The 24,090-nt window shown below is 41.2% G+C and overlaps 1 long non-coding RNA gene across 1 annotated transcript in view; it reads right to left on the reverse strand.

Moving 5' to 3' along the window:
• Nucleotides 1–4,994: 4,994 nt before the first annotated feature.
• The window catches only part of LOC118231805, a 50,562-nt gene continuing 31,466 nt past the window's right edge, over nucleotides 4,995–24,090 (reverse strand). The window contains exon 2 of the long non-coding RNA XR_004766152.1: nucleotides 4,995–6,111. This is a non-coding gene — a long non-coding RNA (uncharacterized LOC118231805). The remainder of the gene's footprint in view (nucleotides 6,112–24,090) is intronic.

Consider the following 24,090-nt stretch of genomic DNA (forward strand, 5'->3'; position numbering starts at 1 on the left):
TACATGCCAGATGGGAACAAGGAGTATGAACATAAAAATGAAAGTGTGTTGACAGATTGGGAAAATGTTAACTGGCCCAAATGTAGTAAGGCTCATTCGCAAACTCAATATTTGCACAATTATCGACATTGCATCAAAAAATCTACAATTCTTATCTATGAATGACTAGTGATGTCATCACTGAACATACTGTACATGAGGGGGCTTGCTGGACCTCAACTATTTTTGTCATAAAACTAGTTTAAAAATAAAAAAAGTCAAACTTAACAAGCATTTTTGTTTTTCTATTTAAATTTAAAATTTGCCAATCGGGCACTTTTCAAACAACAGGTGATATTTTCTTTTTGAGAGAGGAAAAACGTTTTTAAGACTCTTTACAAGACTAAAACACTTGTTGAGATGGACTTTTTATGAATTTAAACTAAAAAAAGACTATAAAAGACTAAACCGGGTGAAACCATTAGTCTATTTATTTATTTATTTATTTATTTGGAGAGGAGCCAAAATGGCAGCTGGTTGATCAATCTGACGTGTCAGTGACAGTTGAGCCAATTTAGCAGAAGAGACACAGTTGGCAGCAGTGACCTATACCGGGTAGCAGCCTTTCTGCCGCGATGCATCCCAGAAATAGAACCACGTCCCAGTCGGGCCACATGAATGGTGCTCGCATCTTTAACCAATCAGCTCTCGTTTTTTTTCCAGAAAGAGTAACGATTAACGTTCGTTTATGTTTTTGAATATACTCATGTGATGGATTGTTACTCCTAAATTTCTGAGTCCTTTAGCTTATGTTTCCCCTCTCTGATTCTAAGGTCACACACCTTATACATAGTGTAGGAATTCATCAAAGATGGATTGTTACCCCCTTACATGCCATTTTGATGGTGCTCTTTTGAGCTAAAGCAAAAGCATATCATAAATAAGACATAGCATCTGTTACAACAGGTGTGACAGTGTCTTACAGCTTGAGACTCATAACATATCAACGTCAAAACGCCTGCCGTGATGCATGCTATGATGCACATTGACATCATGGCTTATGTTACATCCTGAGTTATGCTAACTATGATAAAAGTACCGAGCGTCACCTGTCACTTGGAGAGAAGAATACAGTCGCATCTGAGCGACCTCAAAACAACAATAAATCGACAGGAGAGAGAATCAATTTTTGGGGGGGGGGGGGGAAATCACAAAGTGGTCTTCATGCTACTTTCATCACCTACATTGAGAAAATACAGATCTGCTGAAAGTACAACTTGTGCCGAGATCAAACGGGATGGTGTGCAGACATCAAACGGGACGTCAGGACACCTGAGCACCTTTCCTCTCAGGTCTCTCAGGCTCAAAGTGCCTCTCAACGATGCGGCGAAACACTCCACTATTTCACGGTCAGACACAACCGCGGCTTCAGTAGTTTCAATTTGTAAGTAGTCTGACTAACATTGTGTACGCAAGAACGCAGTCAAGCACTCGGACTTATCCTTTGACAGCCTGCTGAAAGATTGTGTGTGGCAGCCAGATAGATAATGTGATGACATCATTGTGAGATGATCATAATCGGCTTGTGTGAGTCTTGCCTAGTGGGCATTTTGTTCACATTTTGCCAGACTGGAGCAAACAGAATCGCACGTGGGTTTCCAAAGAGAGGGGAGAGCAGACAGTTAAGGGAAGTGTAAGAAAGAAAGAAAGCACAAAAGCAGAATTAAAATGGATTCTTCATGGCCATAGGGAAAAAGTGGCATCAGTCAGCAGTTTTCGGCTAATTTGATAACAACAGATATTGATAAATAGGTATTGATTTCAAGGTTCATTAAGAAGGCTAAAGCTGAATGTATGATGTTAATTCCAAATGCATAGGCAGGTGCCTCAGCTAATTAATTTATCTCGCTTTGTACCGCACTGCTGAAACCGTTCCTTAATCACTCCTTAATTATTTGATCTGTTCAATGGGGGAACAAGCTGTAGATATGGAACCATTTCGCAATTAAGTCTCCATCTCGCGCTCTCGGTTTCAAGACCTCTTGAAATAAATGTGGCCTGGAGCTTGGTCTCAGTACTCTGTCTTACCCACAGATTCAATAATACTGATTTAGGTAGTTGAAGGTCATATGCAATTAACTGAAACCAGACTTTTTTTCTCATTCAACCAAACACAAATTAAAGCTCTTTTGAAAAATCCAAGAAACAGCAAAATGAGGCCTGAAAATTGTGGTGTCCTTGGCTGGAAGCGGAAAGTTTAAAAAAAAAAATTTTTATAGGAGGAAGTGAACTTACTATTTGGATACAGAGAATCTGATTGCCCGTCTCCAGTTTCACAATCATCACTGTTTTAATGCAGTTAATAAAATGTATCAAAGCATGAAACATAATTTAGTGACTAGGGGAATAGCAGGTACCTACAGGCTATCAATCATTGTCAGCAAGAAGTACAGTACGCCTCTACGAACCACTCAGTCACTGCCCATCTTTCACCATGGTCTGAAGACCCATCTCTTCAGACTATATCTGGACTAACTAACTATCACCACACTGCAGGGCACTCCCAATATGGGATCATTTTATTGCTTAAATCCCTCTACTTTGTTCCTATATGACCTCCAGTACGCACTTATTGTACGTCGCTTCGGAGAAAAGCGTCTGCCAAATAAATGTAATGTAATGTAATGCCTCTCCTCCGATTGGCCCAAGCTCTCATGCTGCATCATGTTGCGTTTTGAGTGTGAAATAGTCACTGGTGCTGTATACCAGTGTAACTTGGGCTGCAGTGCTCCTAACGTGAGTGCAGATGACGTGAGCGAATGAGACGTTGAGGAGAGGGGCACTGCAGTACCTTTCACATTTAATAAAGGGTGTACATTTTCATTACGGTTCATGCAATAACGATTATATACAGTACATCCTATAACGCAGGGGAGCAGGCGGAATTGTCACAGTCGTGTTTTAATTTTTTTTGAATCGCCATAATGAACGCAAACGGAAAGCAGAGGCGGTTCCGGGTACGATTTGTCCCGGTTACGCTGAGACAGCCCTGGTAGCAATACCCTCATGAAAACGGTTTAAGGATGTTGTCAGCGCGTATCGGCTCGATGGTGACATTTATGAATTCTCATCTTCAATTTCAATTTCATTTCACTTTCCTATTTATCTGCGGCGTGAGTTCTATATCCTGGGTAATAAAAGCGCACTGAATTGCGAGCCGTCACGCTTATCTCTGTGTCCCCCGTGTGTTTCGGTAACTGGCGACAATTCAAAATTCAAAAGTGTGCGTGTCGCGCCTCTGAAAACACAAAGTGGGTTGATTTGTTCCCGGGGTTGAGTCTGTGACCTCGGAAACCAGCCACCTCATTGGTTAGCCAGTACAGAGCGTCTACTTCCTGAAGACGACAGCAGTCAAAACAATACACAACAGACCAAAGGCTTCTTCATTCTGACGGATGTTTCTCATTCCAATTTCTGGTGCCAGAAGTATTCTTTAATGCCTTGAGGCACTAAACAGACTAATAAAAGTCGCTTGCCTTGTTTCTATTTAGCGTTAAAGCACGGACAGCCGCAAGTCAATGAGTGGACATTACTAGAATGTTGATATATGATTTAACAGCGTTTTGGTGTTTTTTTTCATACGTTAATAATATTGTGTATTTCCAAATCAACAACCTCATTTGTATGAGCCGAGGTACAGGCCTTTTGTTTACAATAGCTTGCTGGAGGTAGCCTAAAGGAACCTGTTCATGCAACTGCATGAACAATGGAGTCAAAATACAAATTTTTGTGTCTCTAAGCCATGGTAGTAAACACATTAGACTTCATTTATAAGGAACACAATTGACTTTGCCCTGGTGTTTTGTTTATATAATAAAGTGAAACCAATAAAACAAAATTAATTCATTAACTCCACATTTTCTTTTAACTAGTGGAAAGTCATATTTTCCCATGGTTTTGTATGTTTCTGTGCTATGGTGAACACTGAAATGAATTTAGCAACCTTGAAAATGTGCAACTCAAACAGACCTTTTGGCATAAGTGGTCTGACCAATGCATCATAACCATGAACGCTAATAATTTAATGAGACCTAATATTCATTGGCACTGACCTTTTACAGCCACCGTGGCATGTAATCAATCAACATTTGTTTCTATCTTTTACTATTAAATGCAACTTTTAACCGTTTTTTTCCCCCGCAAACTCAATTTGAGTTTGTTTTAGTGATCGCTGGACTCACCAAACTGTATGTGCATGGGGAAAAAAATATTTTCAACGTAAGTTAAAGGCAAATGTTGGCTGAATCCCAACCCTTATCTCAATACGGGAAGCCAAAGCCATCTTCAAAGAGATAAGGGATTCATCCAGCGGCTTTGATCGAGTTGCATATGCCCTTAACCCATCCAATACTGTCAATAAAAATATACAGTAAATGTAGCCCGCAAACAAAATGGTGAAAGCATTGACTGGCAGAGATGCCGCTTGAGAAAAAACTGTAATAAAACTGTATATGTCCTGTTATTTTATTGGATGGCCCATATTTCCATTTTTCTACATGGCTTTGATCATGTTTTGAAAAAACAATGACATGGCGTACATTGCCAAGCAGTCTAGGTTTCAATGGTACAGAGCGCATCAGAAAGAAAAGCACTTAACAACACAACTGCAGCCTGGATTGGCTCGCCAATTAATGTGGTCAAGAACGCGTACAGGGCTAAAAGTAATCCTACCGCAAACAATGGATTCTGTGGATTATTTCAATATAACATTTAATCAACGGGTTTAAAAGATGATTAAGCTACCAATTAATTCTGTTTCTGTGTTAGCAAGCTAATAATCTGCCATTTTGATTTCAAGGACCAGTGAGAACATTCGCTATGAAGTCTGGAAAAAAATTTTTTTAAATCACACTTGCAAAACAATGGCTTTCTTCCTCCTCTTTTTTTAATATGACTAAACGTTTGTGAACTTCGCACTGAAATAGTCAGAAATCAATGACACTTTCATGAAAACATTCAAAGGCAGGGTTTTTATTTCAAATGATGAGAGTGCCACAGCGAGGTGTTTAATTGGACTGGTTACAGGCGAGCCCGCCAGGCCCGTTCTCTTTGTCCCCACTCAGGTGGACTCACACTGAGGACCCCCCGTTGCTGTTTTCATCACGGCATTAAAGCCAGCTAAAGGTCAATTATTACGCGGCGGATTGAGATCTGAGCTTGTCACACTCCACAGATTAATAAGAGTAAGACCTCCCATCATGCACTCCTTTCATAAGAAACCCCAGCCCGCAGCCCACCTGATCTATTATGGACCCATGGTAACTGCTCTCTGTTAAGACACACTCAAACATACTGGGGTCAACATTGCACAGGTCTCAAAAACACAGGTGTCAATTTTATTGGCACCCCTAAAGATTCTTTAAAATAAAATCTAACAAAAGAAATTAGCAATAAAACTCTGGTAAATCAAGCATTATTCAGTGTTTCAGCAAACCTTTCTCTTGACAGTAAACATCACAGCTAAATACAAATATAATCTTACTCAACCTAATATACATTATTTGGAAAGAAATATTTATCTATGCTTACCCCTATCTAATGGAACCCTCCAAATACCGGCCAATGCGATCAGCAGTTGCCCGTCGCCCTATGGAGGCACAATCCAGCATTTGAACAATTCCAGCTGGATTCGAACCGAGACTGTGCACAGTAAAACGTCCAGTGTTAATGCAACTCTAACAGATAACATTTGGTCCCACGCTGACCAGAGTCATTATCTGGTACAGTTTTGAATTAACACTGTTAAGTGTTGAATTAACACTGGACATTTCACTGTGTCGGGCTCATCCATACACCGCAGCACAGGGGCATGACCGAATGAGTTACCCAGCAGCCCTCTTATCTATGCTTTCTAATGCATTTTCTCCCTTGCAGTCTCAGTATGGCAGCAGGTTGCAGTGCTCATGGAAACAGCACATTCTTTTTCTCTGCACTCCCAGTGCTCCAGGCTACAATGATGTGGGGAGCTATCTTTCAGCTAACAGGCTTGCAACTTGTCATTTTGGCGCCGAATCCTTTTTTCTCCCCCCCTCTTCTTTTCCTTCTTTCTTTCCACAAACCAAAACGAGCAGGCTGTACGGGAAGAAAAGGAAAAGCAACGGATAAATATAGCACTGAGGACTGAGATGGTTCCGTGGCGAAGACAAGATTGAACATGCACAAAAGAGCCCCCTTCAAAGACCTGAGTACAGCACCATAACCTGAAGGCAACAACCGAACAGCAAAAGGAAGCTTAATATAAAACAACGATTTCTAAAACGAGAACTGAACAGGGCACAGTTCAGTGGCTTCGAATGCACTGCTGGCCTTTTTACTACCATCAGCTAAAATTAGGGTAGCCTATCGCCATTCATAGCCTCTCCAGTCAGTCCCTGGCCCAAACCACCATTTCAGGGTTCCAGTTATAGTAAGAAAGTAAGAAAGCCGACAGTTCGTTGGTCTTTCCGTTTGGTTTACAGATTATTTCAAATACTCTGTGAAATCTTCAGTTTATTTGAATGCGTACACAGAAATATCGTTTTAAAAATAAATACATTTTTGCTGGGCTTGCGGCTGCGGTGTGAAAAGAAGCAGCAGATTGACCCCGTGTGGTTCGGAGGAGAACCGCGAGTCGTTGCCACACTGACAGCAGGGGGCGTGTATGAGCACGCAGGTGGGACATTTCCAGATTCAGGTAAAATCAGAGATGGCACGTTAAAAAAATAATAAAAATTTTAAAAAATTGAAAAAAATATTTTGAATATATTTTCTACTCTATGTTTTCTACTGAATTTTTATTTTATTTTTAGTTTTCTTTTTTTTTTTGTGGCGGTTAGTGATCAGGGCCGAAGGCTTGCTTGCATTTTGAATTCCATGCCTCTCCTTAAACCCCATTCTGACGAGATTAGTTTTACCAAAAGATGTTCTGTAATTGGAATTATTACCTATTACTCCCGTGACTTTAATCCCCTGAGAATCTGTTATGTCGGTAATTTTCACCTGGCTGTAAAGTAAATTTGCCGGATTAAATTTCCTACTGTATTTTGGGGGAGAGGAAGTAGATAACTGAGGTCGTCTGCTAATACTAGTTTTGTGTGATTAGACATCTCAGTAATTGCCACGAAATGTGCCGTTTTTTTTAATTTTTTTTATTTTTTGGCTACTGGACATTTTGATATCTGACACCCGGTAACTGGGGTGGGGTTACTGGATTTTTTTATCTCGTCAGAATGGTCCGCTGAAATTATTCACATAATCATAATTCCTTTCAGCAACATTACCACGGCTACAACAGCTACATCTGCAAATAGAATTAAACTAGATTTAGATTAGCTTTAGAATTAGATTTCAGATACATTTTAGCCCAGATAAGGCTCAAATTAACATTCTTAAATGTATAGCAAATCTAAATAAGTTTGACCTCAACAGAGAATTGAGTGGACGGTGTTCCGTTGTGACAGTTCTTGCCTGAACAGTGATTATTTAAGATTTCTAGATTTAACAGTGCAATTATAATTGTCAATTAAATCAAAGAAAAAAGTTTAACTCCGAAGTCTATCAAAAGCTATCTGTGAATGAACCAGAACACCAGGCTCCATCTTTCTAAGAGAAAAGTGGGACCAAAGCAAGAGACACGGAAAGAGAGGGGTAGGCCCTCAAATTAAAACTCAAAAGGACTGAAAACCACCTCCCATCTGGGATTTTACAAAAAAAACAAAAAAAAAAAACAAAACAAATTAGCTATTGGCAGGAGCTGATGGTTGCGTTATCTCTCGAGAGCTGGGCGTGGCGCCAGAAACTAATGATGGTAAATAGTTGAGTGACTCATACATTCTCTTCTGTATTCGTCTGCATAAATCACGCGTCTTAAATAGTACAGATGATGGCATTAACAAGTAGGTGCTGAAAATGTCTGGAAGTCTCAGTTATATATAACTACCTCAAAATGGTTTTTGTCCTGAGTGCAGCTCGGCAAGTCCCTGATGAAAGACGTTAAAGCAAAAACCCTCCAGATCTAACCTACATCCGGTAATAAAAGAAAAAAAAAATTTCTTCCTCCCAGACATTGAGAACGTTTTCACATCTACCTGAGTATCTCACGCATGGAAGAAAAGTCTAACTTAATCATTCTGGACTGAAGTTTCGATTTTGCTAGCTGCTGTATTATTGCATGCATTTCTGTATAACTCTTTCATGTTTTTTTTTTTTTTTCCATGTTATTGCATAACACATGTCACATTGCATAATAAAAAAAAATATAAATCTATGCCGCATTCCAGCAGACAAAGCAGAAATACACTACAGACCGGCAATCTGCAGGAATAAAATTGTGTACAATACTGTAAGTCCCAGCGTCCGCTAGCATGAATAAGCGTGTGGTCGAATGGCCATGGACCATTATATTGGAAAGTAAGATATGTCGTATCTGGAGGGCAAGCATTAGAGGGATTCTATAGTTAGAGTCCCCATACATGAGCCCCCAGGCCACTCGTAATGTCTGAGTTCAATCGAACTGTACCAATTTGTTTGATCCAAGATGAAGGGCTCCAATTAATGTGGATAGCATTGAGCTATATATAGCGTGGACTTTGACGGACAAAGAAAATGAGTTACATCTGATTGGTATTTTTCAGTATGTCGAGCGGAGTGGTGAATGCTTAAATATAAAACATCAGTGTTGCCTGATGAAAAATCTAAAGATTCAATTTAGTATTTGTCTCTTTTTTTCTCACAGAAATTGCATACATATAATGGCCTCATACATTTTGAAAGCCCTGCAAACACTGATAAGGATAAATGTAATGACAAAAATATGTAAATCACTCCAAGTCCCATTTTCTCATAGCCGCCAGGCAAACATTATCTTGAATAATGATATATTATTCCAATGATAAAAATAATGATTAATTACAGTGATAATGTTGTTTGTACAGTCACAGCTAACTCATAGTCATAGTGCTGAATACGCAGTAAATCCCTATCTTCTGTGATGAAGCTGATGCATCCACACTATTTTTTCATCCTTTTTTACACAGAAAAGTAACAAGGCTGGCTATATCCCCTTCCATTTTACTAATCTGCTCAGTCTGGTACATCTTTAATGATGAAGTCTAAGATGTAGGCCTCAAACATTGCAGGTCCACTAAATATTTATTATTGAATTTGGCTCACAATTAAATTCAAGGGATTAGAGTGTTTTATTTTTCTTCAGTAACACTGTGTGGCATGTCTGGCGACTAAACACATTAAATAAAAGTTAAAAAATAAATGAATAAAAACTTTGTATTGAAACAAATGCATTTATTTTGAGTCAAAGGTGCATCCAGGCTTCAGCAGTGGGATTAACCCACCAACAGTTGTCCACCATTAGAATATTTGTCCACAGGACTATTGAACTTGCACCCCATAGATCATTTTGGGTGGGTATGGGGGGGGGGGGGGAGCAGACAGAAGATAGTGTTATGTTGTGTAATGAATCATCAGCACATTCAGAAAAGGGCTCAGCATTTTCATCTCCGAGCCTTCATCAGCGAAATGATGTTAACCGCTGATGGCAGCCTTATATCGCTCACTCTCAAGCATCTCCACAAGCACACAGACTAATCACAAAGACACTCCCGGCGCTTCAGTCAAGTATTTTACGCCATGCAACAATTTAAAAAAACAAATTAGTAACAGATTGTGCTTTTATTTCAGCCCTTTGGATTAGAAACAGAGGTTCATATATCAAAGGAATTCTTTTTAAAAATTTAAACTGGTTTTTAACATCTTACTGATCCAGATGCCCTGGCTGCCTGAAACGTGTGCCCTCCTGTTACTCTTCAATCTGTTTTTTTTTTTTTTTGCATTTTCATATCTACCGTATATAGTTTGTATATTTTATTAAATCTTAACAAGATGATAATTTTTTTTTCTTATGCCATACCCAATCACATTAAAAAATCTGTTGGATGATTGGAAATTGTTAACAGAGATCTCTGTGCCGTATAGTGAAAACAAATCTAGAGTGGTGTTGTTGCACATCATTTAAATGTGGTGTGTTTCATCTGCTTACATGCTGGCCTTGCCTCTAATCTCAGAGGAACTGTTCTGAGATACGATGGATGATTCCATTCTCATCGACCATACAGTAAAAGGTCTAGTGTTAATTCAACTCCAACCGAATATTTATGGACTTACTCATTACATTACAGGCATTTAGCAGACACTCTTATCCAGAGCAACTTACACAACTTTTTACATTGCATTTAAATTGCATCCATTTAAACAGCTGGATATATACTGAAGCAATTCAGGTTAAGTACCTTGCTCAAGGGTACAATGGCAGTGCCATAACTGAGAATCGAACCTGTGACCTTTACATTACAAGACCATTATACAACCTTACTCATTATACTACACTGCCGCCTTGCAGGAGACCATACTGTATGTACTCTGGAAAAGTTGACTTGACACGGGACATTTTCCTCTGCACCTGTGACAGTCCACCAACTGATCACCAGTCAAGTTCCACCTAATTCACAACATCATCTCAATAATACTGATCAGCGTTAATGTGTTTTAACAGTGATTTCTAAACATTCTTACAACATTACGGAAATGCGGTGAGAAGGGTATAAAGTGGCCGAGTTTTGAAAATGTTCAGCTACTGAAAATGAACGCCCACAACTGACTTTCTGCAGGTGTAAAAAATGCACAGCACACAACGTTCTTCACTGAAGTGCTACGATGGTAATGTTCAGCTTTTGAGGCAATTTTCTGAGAGAAACCATCAGTGATGGATAATTTCCCGTCGTCGGTGTGAGTCTGCATACTGAGTTTGAACTTTCTCCCTCGTAGAGTACTTTGCCTGATATCACCCCAGTGCGATTAGCCTAGGGTAAGATACCTCTCATGTGCCAAATAATGCACACAGATATATGGACACCATAATCTATGCACATACAACTGTAACGCAAATATTTTGCTTTCAAAAGAAGTCTGTTCCTCTGATTTACAGTTTCAGCAGGATCTTAGAGATACGTAACTCAGTAGTGTACGGTCTGTTTTAGTGTAAATTAAAGCTGTGTTCGAATGGAGAGCTTTACTCCGTGAACAGGGTAACCTTGACATTTTGCCATTTTCCAGCAGACATTAGAAACATTAAAGATGGAAACAGAGTCGCTGGGTCTGAAGTTTTATATCGTCTGAAAGATCGCCCGTCGGCCCGCGGCTCTGAGACGGTTCTCAGATTTTTCATTCTGCCTTTGACAGCATAATAAAAACACATCAACAAAATGTCTGGCCACTGAAAGATCATCTGATTTCTATGGCACGATATCTGTTTATTTATTTAATTCATCCACAAAACTGAATTCCAGAGCAAGTTCCCTTTCTGACTCTGCGGAGGCCTGGTCTGTTCAGGGACGACCGGTTCACAGCTCACATAAAGCTCAAATACTCTGAGTGTTTTTCAGAGTAATATTGGTCAGATTTCTAGTGGACAAGGTCACTTCTCAGCAACTTTCAAAGCAGAGGGGGAAAAAAAAGGAACTCTAATGGCTCAGCCTTTATAGCAGCATTTATATAACTGTTTATTGCACAAAGACTATTTTTAAATATCCCTCTTAATTCAAACTATAAAATTTGTCATTGGACCCCTCAGTTTCATAATTCAAATCCCCCATTTTCATAATTTGGACCATCAAAAAATAAGGCAGTGGCATTTTTTCATCTCTATTGCAGTGCAAATTCATTGACAACCATCCATCCATTATCCATACCCACTTATCCTGGTCAGGGTCGGGGAGGGGGATGGGGGGGGGGGGGGGTGCTGGAGCCTATCCCAGCATGCATTACATTACAGGCATTTAGCAGACGCTCTTATCCAGAGCGACTTACACAACTTTTACATAGCATTTTTACATTGCATCCATTTATACAGCTGGATATATACTGAAGCAATTTCGGTTAAGTACCTTGGCTCAAGGGTACAACGGCAGTGTCCTACCCGGGAATCGAACCTGCGACCTTTCGGTTACAAGCCCAGTTCCTTACCCACTGTGCTACACTACAAGCATGCATTGGGGCGAGAGGCAGTGTGAAATTGGTGGCGACTCGTAAGGGCAGCAGGACTGAACCTGAATGAAGCTGCTCATTCCCTCATCGGTCGAAGGACTCGCCGCAGCAGCGACAGTTATTTCTGGCGGGTGTGGGGAAGAAGGTGTTGTAGGCTATTTTTCCCAACACTGGCGCCGTACTGCGACTGGACGACACTGCTCCTGGATGACATCACTTGCGTGTTTATCTTCGCCCCGAGGTGCAACTTTGACGCTGGTGCGACTCTCGAACGCTTCGCCGTGGCGTTCGGCAGCTGTTTTCGAGAATTAAATTTCTCGCCGTGGCGGCAGCTGCCTTCTGCCTCCGGTCGCGGTTCTCCGAGGGTGGCTTCCCCGTCCGGCGTGTTCGCCCCCACGACCGTTTCTCTTTCACCGAGCGACGCGCTTTTAAAAATTTTTTAAAGTTTTCATGCGTGCGCTGGCAGCTGCTGCGCCGACTGACGTTCTGGAAGATTTTAACGAGCCGGAGCGCTGGGAGGTTTTGGCTCGGGGGCTCGGCTAACTGGTCGCCTGCCATCGCTGGTCGTCTCGAAGTGCGTCGGCACAAAGACGCCGGAAGCTGTGCCGCTCCAGGGCAGTTTGAATGCGTCTCCTGCCCAAAAAGTCCACTTCTTTTCACTATCCTGTCATGAGCACGGGCTTTTAAACGCGATTAGACAGATGGCTAAACTCCTCTTAACATGTAAAACACAACAGAGAGGAATGACCTTCACGCTCGTTCATCGTGAAGTGGAATGGTTAGCTATCTTGCTCAAGGGTACAATGGCAGTGTCCTACCGGGGATTTTAACCTGTGACCTTGAGTATACAGGGTTAACTCCTTACCTGCTTTTTCTTATTCATGCTGGGAACACAATGTAACTTGCTTTTTTTACTGTGGTTTTTCCATATCACGGGATAGTGAACAAAACATGAAATTTAGATTGTTTTGATCACTTAATGTACAATTTAACGTTCCTGAACTCGACTAGCCTGAGCCAAAACGAGGGTCGTCCTGAGGAATAATGTCAGAGAACTTTCTGTGGGTCAAAAAACTTGAACATGAATTCTAAAATTAGAAATTCAATTACTCATACATTTCAGGGTTGAAATTAGCAGTCTGAGGGTACAAGATGATGTGCATTTTTAGCATGTCCTCTTGCAGGCTTTGTAAAAGCCACCTAATGCCATTTAATCCCTGTATTCATATGCATATACCTTGTATATACTGAAAATGAATGTGTAATGCCGCAGCGATGAACATTGTATATGCAGGTAGTTACCTATTCAAAATCCCATCAATATATTTTCCCTCTGGAGTCGTTGATGTTTGCTGCTTTGGGAAGCTTATTTATATTTGAGCTCTTACACTTTAATAAATAAATAGCTGTATTTCTTTCCTGGGACTACAAATGGCTCAAAACATTTCACGAGCATTGACACTTCCCTTCTAAAGAAAACGCTAAAAATGCCTTTTGGAATCCGTCACTCGGTGAGTAGAACAGTGTTTTGCTCCCGTCTGCAGCACACCAATACAAACTCAAAGGTTTTAATCATAGCAGCGCATGTGAATTACTCCCCGTCTGTGATGGGTCTAAAAAAAGAACATTGCACATTTCCACTTAACACTTTAAAGAGACTAAATGCGGCTGGTGTTGCTGGAGGCCTATCTTTCAAACAGAAACAAGAAAGAGCTGAGCCTGAGACTCAGTTCAGTATTGGAAGTGTTACCCGTGACGTTAACTTGGGGCTCGGTCTTTGGAAGACTCATTATAAATGGGAAATTGAGCGTGCTAAAAAGGAAAAGAGGAAAAAAAAAAAAAAACAGAAACAGACAAGACAATATAATAATCTGAAAAAAAATTATGACAGCAACGGCATATGAATGAGGACTTCTTTTTTTCAAACGCTGTTGATTTGGCATTTTCATCAGGTAAAAGTAGAAAGGCGTTTTTAGAGCGCTGTGGAACTTAGCTTTTAATGGCAATTCTGTTCAGAGATCCTAGATGTTAGCGATATGAACAAAACGGTCTGTGTGATTATTTCAGCAGTGGTCCCCAGTCAACATGCTCACACAAGCACTCGCAGCACAGACTGATTGCGCTAATAAGGGGGGGGGGGTATTGGGGGGGGGGGGGGGGGATCAGGTAGCAGGGCTGTCGCATGCATGCGGGAGCTGGAGATGAACCACATGGGGGGGGGGGGGAGTTTTCAATGCAGCACAGTTTCACGTCCAAAAGGGAGACAACAAACAACAAAGACCAGGAGACGCAAAGAGTCTATTAATCATATCGCATTGACAGTGATTCCCCTAATTATGTGGGTGGGACATGAAAGTAAGAATGTAGTTAGATACAGAAGAACAGAGATACATGAGAGAGATGGAGAGAGAGAGAGACAGAGAGAGAGAGCGAGAGGGAGGGGGACAGACGACTTAAAGACTCGACCATAACCGTCCGTCAACTTTATCAGCCGGGTATCAGTACCTGCGACCGTGCGTAGACTGGGCCCAGGATGGGGGTGGGGGGCTGGGGGGGGCTGGGGGGCTCCATTAGGGGAATACCGGGGGAGGATTTATAGCTTGACCTTTGAGGAGGCGCGGCGCGATTTCCGACGCGTTTACGGCCGTCGGAGATCGTCGTGACGACCGCCTGGCTGCCTCCGCGCGACGCGCCAGGGAGCGCGGAGAAAATGGAGACGTTCGGCCGCCGAGCCCTTGCTGCTCAGCGACTCGCCGGAAAATTGACGGTTATCCTTTTCAGGGGTAATTTCGCGAGCCTTGTTAGAATGATCGTCGGCCTTTGCGTATTCTCGCGAAATGTACACGGATTAATTAGCTATCATCCGCCTATTATCATTTAATGTGTGTGTGTGTGTGTGTGTGTGTGTCCCTGAATCAAAGCTACCCCAGAGCATAATTAACTGCCATCTGCAATTAAGTAAGTACAGAGTACTGGATTCTTCTTCTTCTTCTTCTATCAAAAAATAATAATAATCTAAACCGCAGCCTGTTTAGAATACCCCAGGCGCACTGATTATCTCTTAAATATTGTTATTTAAAATGTACATCGCATTAATATCTGGGTTATTGCAAATCATGTGCCCAATACATGTGCATAATTCCATGACAAATGCATACACAGAACACACACACACACACACACCCACCCACCCACACACACACACACACACAAAGAGAGCCACGGTGGCATCTACATAATTGAATATCTCAGTGATTATTTTTTTTAATATGTAAAATTAAAAAAAAAAAAAAAATGCTATAATATCCGTAACACTTCTAAATGAGATCGCTCATGAGGGATGTGTCTTATGCTGTTAATTACATCACACAAATTTAGGAAGGAAAACATTGTTAAACTGTTAGACTCCTGCCAAAGACCCAATCAGGACAAACCATTTTCCTTTTGGCATTGTGTTCACAACGGCCCCTGGGGCTTATAATTATACCATTCATCACGGCAATCATGCCCATGGACAAACAGAACTTTATTAGGAATTTATTACGGTCCCTTAAAGCCACAGGCTAAACCAACTCAAGTCAAGTCTTTCAATCAAAATCAATTTCATTCAGATTGCATGAAATGGCCTCAAAAATGCTATCAAGCATTTTATGTGTAAATAAATTATCTGTGGGCATTTAATTTCTTGGACTCAGTGCTTGGAGCAGACAGCAGTCATATTTAATTTATAAAATACTTTTTTTTATTCTCCATTTTTTAGACACACACTTTTTTCTGAAGCCATTTCTGGACTCAATAAACGTTTGTCTTTTGTCAGCAAGTGGAGTAAACGGGGTTGAAAATATCCATAAATATTAACTCTTGACAGGCAAACCCTTGGCCCTAACATACATGCCATAAGCCACACAGTCAAAGGAATTCATCATTGTGCAGCCCTTGCACATTTACCCATAGTATTACCCTTCTTTCTGCTATTATGGGGGGGGGTGATGTGGGGGTTCTGTAAATCTCTTTAGTCCCATGGGGCCTGGAATCCAGGCAACGAAAAATACACAGATGACCAGTCTGGGGAGCGGACACCACCTTATTATCGGCTGTCGGAACACTGTCTGGAACACTCAAATGACCTGAAATGTTCCAATATCAAAGACCGAATCTGAATCCAATATCAAATGCAGAATCCGAGGCTAAAGCACATCGGAAGCTTACCTTTAAAATAAAGATATTTTATATTCATTATGTTCATATTTTCAGGATGTAATGGGAAAGGGGAGAACATTAGTAGACTGCTCTTTTCTTTCCCCAAGTTTCTCATCAAGCATTGTGAGGACAGGAAACATTTTTTTTTTAATGTCCCATTTTGAAGAGCACAAAATGAACTGAGGCCCCGGCAGACAGCCGTTTCTATTGGAATGGAATTTAATACAACTTGTATGATGAAAACGATAATAAACTCCGGAGTTTCCACACCGCCTCGATTCCTCCTCAAGCTTTTCAGTCCAACCACTGCCAAAAAAGCCAGGCGGCAGGAAAAAAAAAAAAAAAAAAACCTTCAGAAGCAGAGAGAACGGCACTCGCATGCTAATCCCGCACATTATTTAGACATTACCCAACTGACAGTCACTGGTCCCTAATGTGTCCCACAATGCATTATCTGAAACAAATGATGCCACAAAGCACCCTAAAAGCCAACACCATTTCACACAACTGTCAGGGACCTCCGGCTCAGATTTGGAAATATTAGTTAATTATTGAGGGCGTGGGGAGAATGGATTCGGTAATAACACGAGCCGGGTGGAATTTAATTTCTTTCGCAGCCGAAATGGCATTTCTCCGCTCAGACGTTATTGGCCTATAGATCAGCCTTTTGCATCGCATGTTAAAAACGATCAGATCAACATCTATCATCAGACCACTGCAGCAGCTAAATAGTGTCTCACGGATTGTGTGATAATTTATAATAATGATGAAGAAAAGGCACCCTGTTTTTCACCCAGTCATCTAGATACGATTTTTCACAATACTATTCAAACGTATGGTCATATTATGCTATGTAAGTTATGGACATGTATAGGTTGGTCTATTTATACATTTGTACTTTTTTATGCATCTTTGTGGTCCTTTGACCTTTCAATTCAACAAGGCAGACGCATCTCCTCCATGTTGATCTTTTGTTTTGCTATTGTTGGCTTTCCGAACGAGAGCGCATAACTGGCATGAGCCCATCTATGTCCTACTGGCCTATTGGCACCACTCTCCCTCATTGCCCTCAATGTGGACAGGAACCGAGAGCACTGTACACTCCGTTGTGTGAAAGTTGTGTGCTACTCCCCGAACAGTAATGGCAAAGTACTATGGATACGGCTGAATGGCAATGAAAAACATTATCATCAGGCACCAGGGCCTGAACAGGCAGAGATAATGAGCTACTGATGGTTCGTTTAACTGCTGTACAATGATAGGGTGTATTTCTGCCTCCCACCAATGCATGCGGTGATAGCGAGCTAGCGGGTATAGATAGTGGATGTATGGATGGATGTACCAACACCCTGGACAACAGAAGCAGGTGTATAAACAAAGACATACATTATGTCACAGGCTAGGCATATGCTATTTAACATTAAGTGCACCGTGTACTTTATAGCTTGTGGATATTTTTTCTTATTTTAAAAAATATTATCCACTATGTAATCCCAGTTAACATACGCACAACCTTATAATTGCTAATGACACAGGGTGCATTCAGAGGCGCATTTTGTCTATGAAGAAAGGCACAGGCAACTTTCCATTAGGCTCGTAGCCAGAAATGTATTTTGGGAGGGATTTCTGCCTGCTTATTGGCCTTCCTGTGTGTGTAAATATTGAATTGGCTCATGGATCATCATCAATCCACTAATGAAAAAGACTGGGCCTTATTTTATGATAAAATTGGTTTTCGTTCCGTTTAATTACAAAAATACTAAAAGCGCTGGTGGCTGCTGGTTTGCTTGATGATATAAAACACGGATGCCAGAACAATTGTCTGGGGGCCAATCTTGACCCAATAAGTCCTTTGCTTTGGCTCGTTATAGGTAATGTAAAAAAAAAAAAAAACATCTTAAAATCTTAATGGGGAAATAGTAAGCTCTACCCGTTTCAAAACGCTGTCATACATAAAGTCAGTCTCAACCCCATCTTATTGTACTGGGAATCCAGTTTTATCTGTGGTCTGTTTCCCTTCACTAGCCCCTCCAGAATTGTAAGTTACATGCTATGATGATGAATCACTTTGTCAAAAAGTTTTTTTTTTTTCTTTTTTTTTTCCAACTGACCATTCAAGCTGCTGTACTGACACGCATGGTAGAGAGTGACACTGAAATAAATATCAAAGCAGCCACTGCGGCAGAGGAAACAGATCACCCGTAACGGGTACCCGCAAAGTTTACTACGGAAGTGACCGCCTGACCATGAGGTATTTTTCAGGAGTTTCGAACCCGAACCCAATCCCCCCCTCCCCTCCTCCTGCCACCCACCGCCACCCCTATTCACCCCCCTTGGAAGTTCACATACATTGTCTATTTGCCAGACAGACGGCACTCTCTGAGTCTTTAAGGTAAACCACAAAAAACGGAAAAGCATCCGAATTCACAACAGCTCGGCGTTCTTTTTAAATCACTGTCAACTGCGTGAGATCACTTGCGGGGAACCTGGAGAACACGAAGCCACTTGTGCTGTAATGGGCTCCAGCTAAAACTGCCTGTGGGCTTGTTCTGAGATCTAAAACAGCGCCGAGCTGAAAATAAGCAGTTTGACTGCACACTTTAAAAAAAAAATGTTTTAGACCTGTTTCTTCTGGGAGAGAAGAAAGGTGTTCGGTTCGGGGCTCTAGTTCAGGAAAGGTTTTTTTTTTTTTTTTTTTTTTTTTTAAACGGCATTTGTGATTGGAGGAAATTTCAAAATGAAACAGCGACTTTAAAGGAAATTGAAAAGAAAAGGGACTAAATCAAGGTTTATTATCTGTATGAGTGATCTGCTCTTTCTGATGATGGTTTGAAAGAGTCAAATCAGAGGCTGGGAAATTATACATAAAGGAGAGCGGAGACTAAAGAATAACTGCTTTAGTGAAGTAGTGCCTTTCTGTGAAGTGATCTGCATGCGCAATATGTACGTCCTGTTTTCTTTCTGAACATACAAACCTTCCTATGAGAATGAATCATATCTGGCTAAATAAAAATAGATGGTTTCAATGTTACACAAGAAATGCTTCAGTAGAGAAATGCACACAGGGTGTTCCCTACAGGATGTACAAATGGCAGAATAAAAAAATATAAATCAACCCCAATGAAAAGACAAAATCAGTAATGCATGATGCAGCAGTGATGTACCTGTGTGCATAATATGCTATGCAAGTGCTTCAAATGGTTGTTAAATAGAGCAAAAATCCATTTTGAGAATGGGAGATAACATCCAACATGACGAGGTGAAACAAGGGCTCCCCGTTTGGTCAATTTACACAATGGCCGGTGTGTGTGTGTGTGCGTGTGTGTGTGTGTGTGTGGGGGGGGGGGGGGGGGGGGAGAAAGAAAGGCCACGTGGTTTTAGTACCACCGAGAAACCAATAAAAAATCTGGTTCCAGGTCATACCAAAAAACAGCACGGATGAATTATTTTCAATTTCTGCTAATATTGCTTCTCCGCTTGTCACAACCTGCTGCTCCTATCACAGGAGAGGGAGAAGGAGAAGTCCCGGAGAAAGATGTCAGGGCCAGAAAAGCAAAAATAAGAGGAAGGCGAATTATAAATCTTGTTCCAGGCTGTCTAGACGGGTTTATATATCACTTGGCCTTTCCTTTTTGTAGTTTGAATAAGTCATGAAACCGCATTTCTATCAGCGTGTGCTGGAGGCAAACAACCATGACAGAAATAATTGAAATAATCTTATTCGCTCGGATTGTATTGGATTTTAAAATACCCAAATGATTGAGTCGGTTACCAAATGAAAAGATACGAAAATTGCTATTATTTCTCACTTCGTTTCTGAAAATAGTATTTCATTTCTTTCGCGTGTTATACACATCTGGGTATTACGGATTAGTTGTTTTTTTCTTCTTTCGTGCACATTTTAGTGCATCATTGGGTAACCCTGTTGGGTAGCTTAAGACTGGGTGGTGCTAATGAATTTCGCCCTAGTTTCTGATATGCAGAAAAACAAGAATAATTGCTGGTTGCAAATGAAACCAAAGTAGAGGGCCAGTGGAAGGGAGATTTATGAAATACATTTTTTTGTTCTAATGAGATCCTGATTGCTGCTGGTTAGATTTTTAGACTAATCTAAATGAAGGCCTAATGGTTGCAAAATGAGTACAACAATTATAATATAGTGTACCATGGGAAGGGAGAGGAGGGCATTGTGTGTATTTACTCTATATGGTATTTGTTACTATTTGTCAACCTGAATGAAAACTCAATAAATATCTTTATAAAAAGGAATAAATAAATGCAATGCAATATGTGGCAGAAACAGTACAAGTAATATGCAGGCTCGTTTTTGTGTCGGTTAGTGTACTGCAAGGATCCAACTGAACCAAACTGCAGATCTTTCTGAATTTCAAAAATCAATCAAAAGGTCACAAGAGAATGTTGTGAACATTAGAGATTATAGGATCCAGCCATGTGACCTACCCAGATGCACCTTATCTCTACCCTATATTTGATGAGCTTTCCATTTTATAGCCATTTAAGTGTGGGAAGATGAAAAGATGGTTGGACCTCTACTGTACATATGAATTCATACTACATTCAGAACCCGATCAGTAACTGTTGCTTTCAATTTGCCAGTACAAAACATATGGGATTTTGTCTGTTTCGCTCATTAGGGCATAGATGTCTCAAAGCTTTTTCATTTGCATTTGGATTGTTTACGATTCTGTTTGCCTCAAACAGCCAGCCTACGCACGGAGCGGAATCAATTTCCGGGAATGAAATGATTGCGAAATATTGTTTGCCTAGAGAGAGATCTGAGCTCCTTGTGTTCATCCAAGACTTCCCCCCCCCCCCCCTTATTTATTTGCAATCTGAATTGAAGAGTAATGGGAGCAGGGGCAGCAGCTGTTGCAGGAGCACTCTGGAGGAAAGGGGGGGGGCTGAAATTGGGCTCCCGGTGCGTAAGTGTTTGGGGTCTGTAATGGCGAGGGGGTCATAAAGGCAAAGCTGAGTGGAGAAAAGTCAGTAAGGAGTTAAAAAAATTAAAAACTCTGCATGATGAGGGGAAGGGGCCGGGGGTGGGGGAGGGGTTGGGGGTTGACCAGCCATTCATTGTTTTTTTTTTATGGAAGAAGTCCCAAAATCAGGACTGGAATGTTCACCACCCCGATCTGACATAGCAAGAGAAAATTAAGCCGGCAACGAAAAAGTCCCTCTTGTCAGTTGTGCTTGAGGAAGAGACTCTTCTTGCTCGGGAAACGGTTTGCTTCCTGCCAGAACGCTTGTACACGGCTGTACACAGTAAAATGTCCAGTGCTGATTTAACACTAACAGTGTTAATTCAGTTCTTAACAAATAACATTTGGCCCCCACTCCTGTGTGCTGTAGTTGGATACACACTCACTAGCAAATGGCATCATCTAACAAAGGGGACTTTCATCAAATATATCAGAAAAGTGACACACTGTTAAGCTAGACAGACAGTTGTGTAGTTGAGTTTATCTGTGACACACAGAACTTGGATCTCGCAGCTACAGTCACTAGTCTTGAATAGGTGATGCCAATCGGTTTTGTTGAGCCTCGCATTTGTTCTCTGTGAAACTGTGAAAATGTTAAAGTGAGAATCCGAAAGATGTGATCAATCTGAATGAATTGATTTTTTTTATTTGTTGTGCATAATTTCACAAATGCCGGTGGTTTTTAATAGTTCAGATTAGATGACATTAGAATGCTCATGAGCTAATTATCATCCTCATTATAGTATATTGCAGAAAGAGGACATTTGCCATAATTTCAGAAGGTTGATCCCATCTTATGGCTGTACTGCATCATAAGTAGATTCAAGCACCACCGTAGCTTAAGTGTTGCTAACCGTTCGTTTTGTGCAAGGCAAATCCCTCGAAGGGCAAGATCTGCCTAATCAACACCCGTGGCAAAAAGCCGAGAAAAGTCCCACTTCGGGGGATTAGGTCAACGATCTCAGCTGGACTGAACTGCCGACTCTCTCTGCCGATCCATTTTTCTCCTTCCAGTTCTTTTTTCTTAACGATCACGTTCGAGATGTCACCGGAAATTCACAGCGACAGAACGCTGGACCGTTTTCAGCACAGGCAGCATCGGGGGCATGTTAGCCTTTTTTTTTTTTTTTCTTTGCTCCCCTGCTGTTGCAGTAATTAAGGACAAACCTGGTGACAGGTCAAAATCCCCCCCCCCCCCCCCCCCCCCCGTCTCTCGCTTACAACTGAAATCATTTTCTGTGACGGCGGAGCGCGCCCGTGGCGTCCGCGCCTGCGGGGCCGAGCGCGTCCCGGAAGGGTCCCGTTAGAAAAGTGATGAATCTGTTCCTAAATGCGGAGCGCAATCTCATTCTGTCCGTCTCAAATTCCCATTAAGTGGTAAACGCCAATTTGATCGCATTTCATAATCACCTATGAGATTCTGCAGTGATCCTATGGAATTACGTTAGAGTTTTAGACTAATCAAGCCAAACCCGGCGTGCGGTTAAGCAAGCGTGGCGCAAATAGTTTATTTTAATTTTAATTATACGATTAATTAATAAAGTAATTAAGTATTTTAGCAATAATTAACTGTTCATCATTCGTACAAGGCAAGCATGATACCTTCGGCATATCTGAGCTGAGCGTGTAATTTAAAAAACCTCTCTGATCATTACGTTTAGTGGAATTATATTAAGAAAACTGCATTAACGCTAGTTGATCCAGTAAAACAGGAGACTGAACACAGGTTGGACTAATTACTTGTGCCATACACCCGGGATTTCAGGTCCTGATGCTGGAAGCCATTTTTTTTAACGCAGGGTGGATATTTCAAAGAATTTTCGGGGGGGGGGGGCAGAATCAATTGCATTCTCTTTCCTATTTCTGTGTAGTCACTGACCCCTACAGAGGACAATGGAGGTGTTGCTAATGGTCTGCTATTCATTAGGGCAATTACCAAAACACTCATCAGAAAACCGCCTTTACCAGGGAATGTACTTTCAACCCAATCTTTTCCACAAACCTCAGAACTCAGCGCTCTACGGTGGCTTTCAATGACTTTCGCTAGTTTGTGAATCCCTTGCCTGCCTGACAAGTAAATGTTTGGTTTTCTCTGCATCGAATCCTGCCCAACCCGCTCCCTCTGGCCCTCTGTCGGGGGCTGGCTCTGGCTCTATGTATATCTGCTGGTCATTAGCCCAGTGTTGTCACCCCCCGTGGTGGGCAATTACTGCATCCTGCACCATCGCGGTGTGTCCAATCCCACTGCATTGTGGGTACTCCCGTGGGAGTTCTCCCTCGTTCAAACGGAGATGCGTCTACACCTGGAATGTCAAAATATTGTCATGAAAAATAAAACGAATGAAATGAAATTTGAAATATAAAAAATAATGAAATGAATGGGCAAAATGTGGTTTCTAACAAAGCAGAACATACAGAAATATTTTGTGCGACAGTATGTGTTCTACCAGCAATTTTATGATTTGCATTAAATACTATAAATGCTCCCCAGGACATTGTTTTGTATTATGACCTTTTTGAAAATATCCACATATCAAGGGCTATAGGCTGTAACCCAAATATAATACATTCCCAAATGGTTCCTTTGCACTCAGATTGCCTTAGCAAAGAGAAATCAATGCAAATAACACATTACAACCATCACAACCTGATCTTTGTCTGCGGGAAAACAAGCTTTCGTCTGCAGTTGAGTGGGAGATGGTGTAATATTCTCCCTCTAGCTGTCAATCTTGGAGCGGGCTAAGCATAGGAATGTAAAAAATCAGACATATTGTTGTGAAACAGCCCAGTACAAAAATCTAATTATATTCCAGTG

This window comes from Anguilla anguilla, chromosome 7 (genome assembly GCF_013347855.1).
Source record: "Anguilla anguilla isolate fAngAng1 chromosome 7, fAngAng1.pri, whole genome shotgun sequence".
Taxonomy (NCBI): Eukaryota; Metazoa; Chordata; class Actinopteri; order Anguilliformes; family Anguillidae; genus Anguilla; species Anguilla anguilla.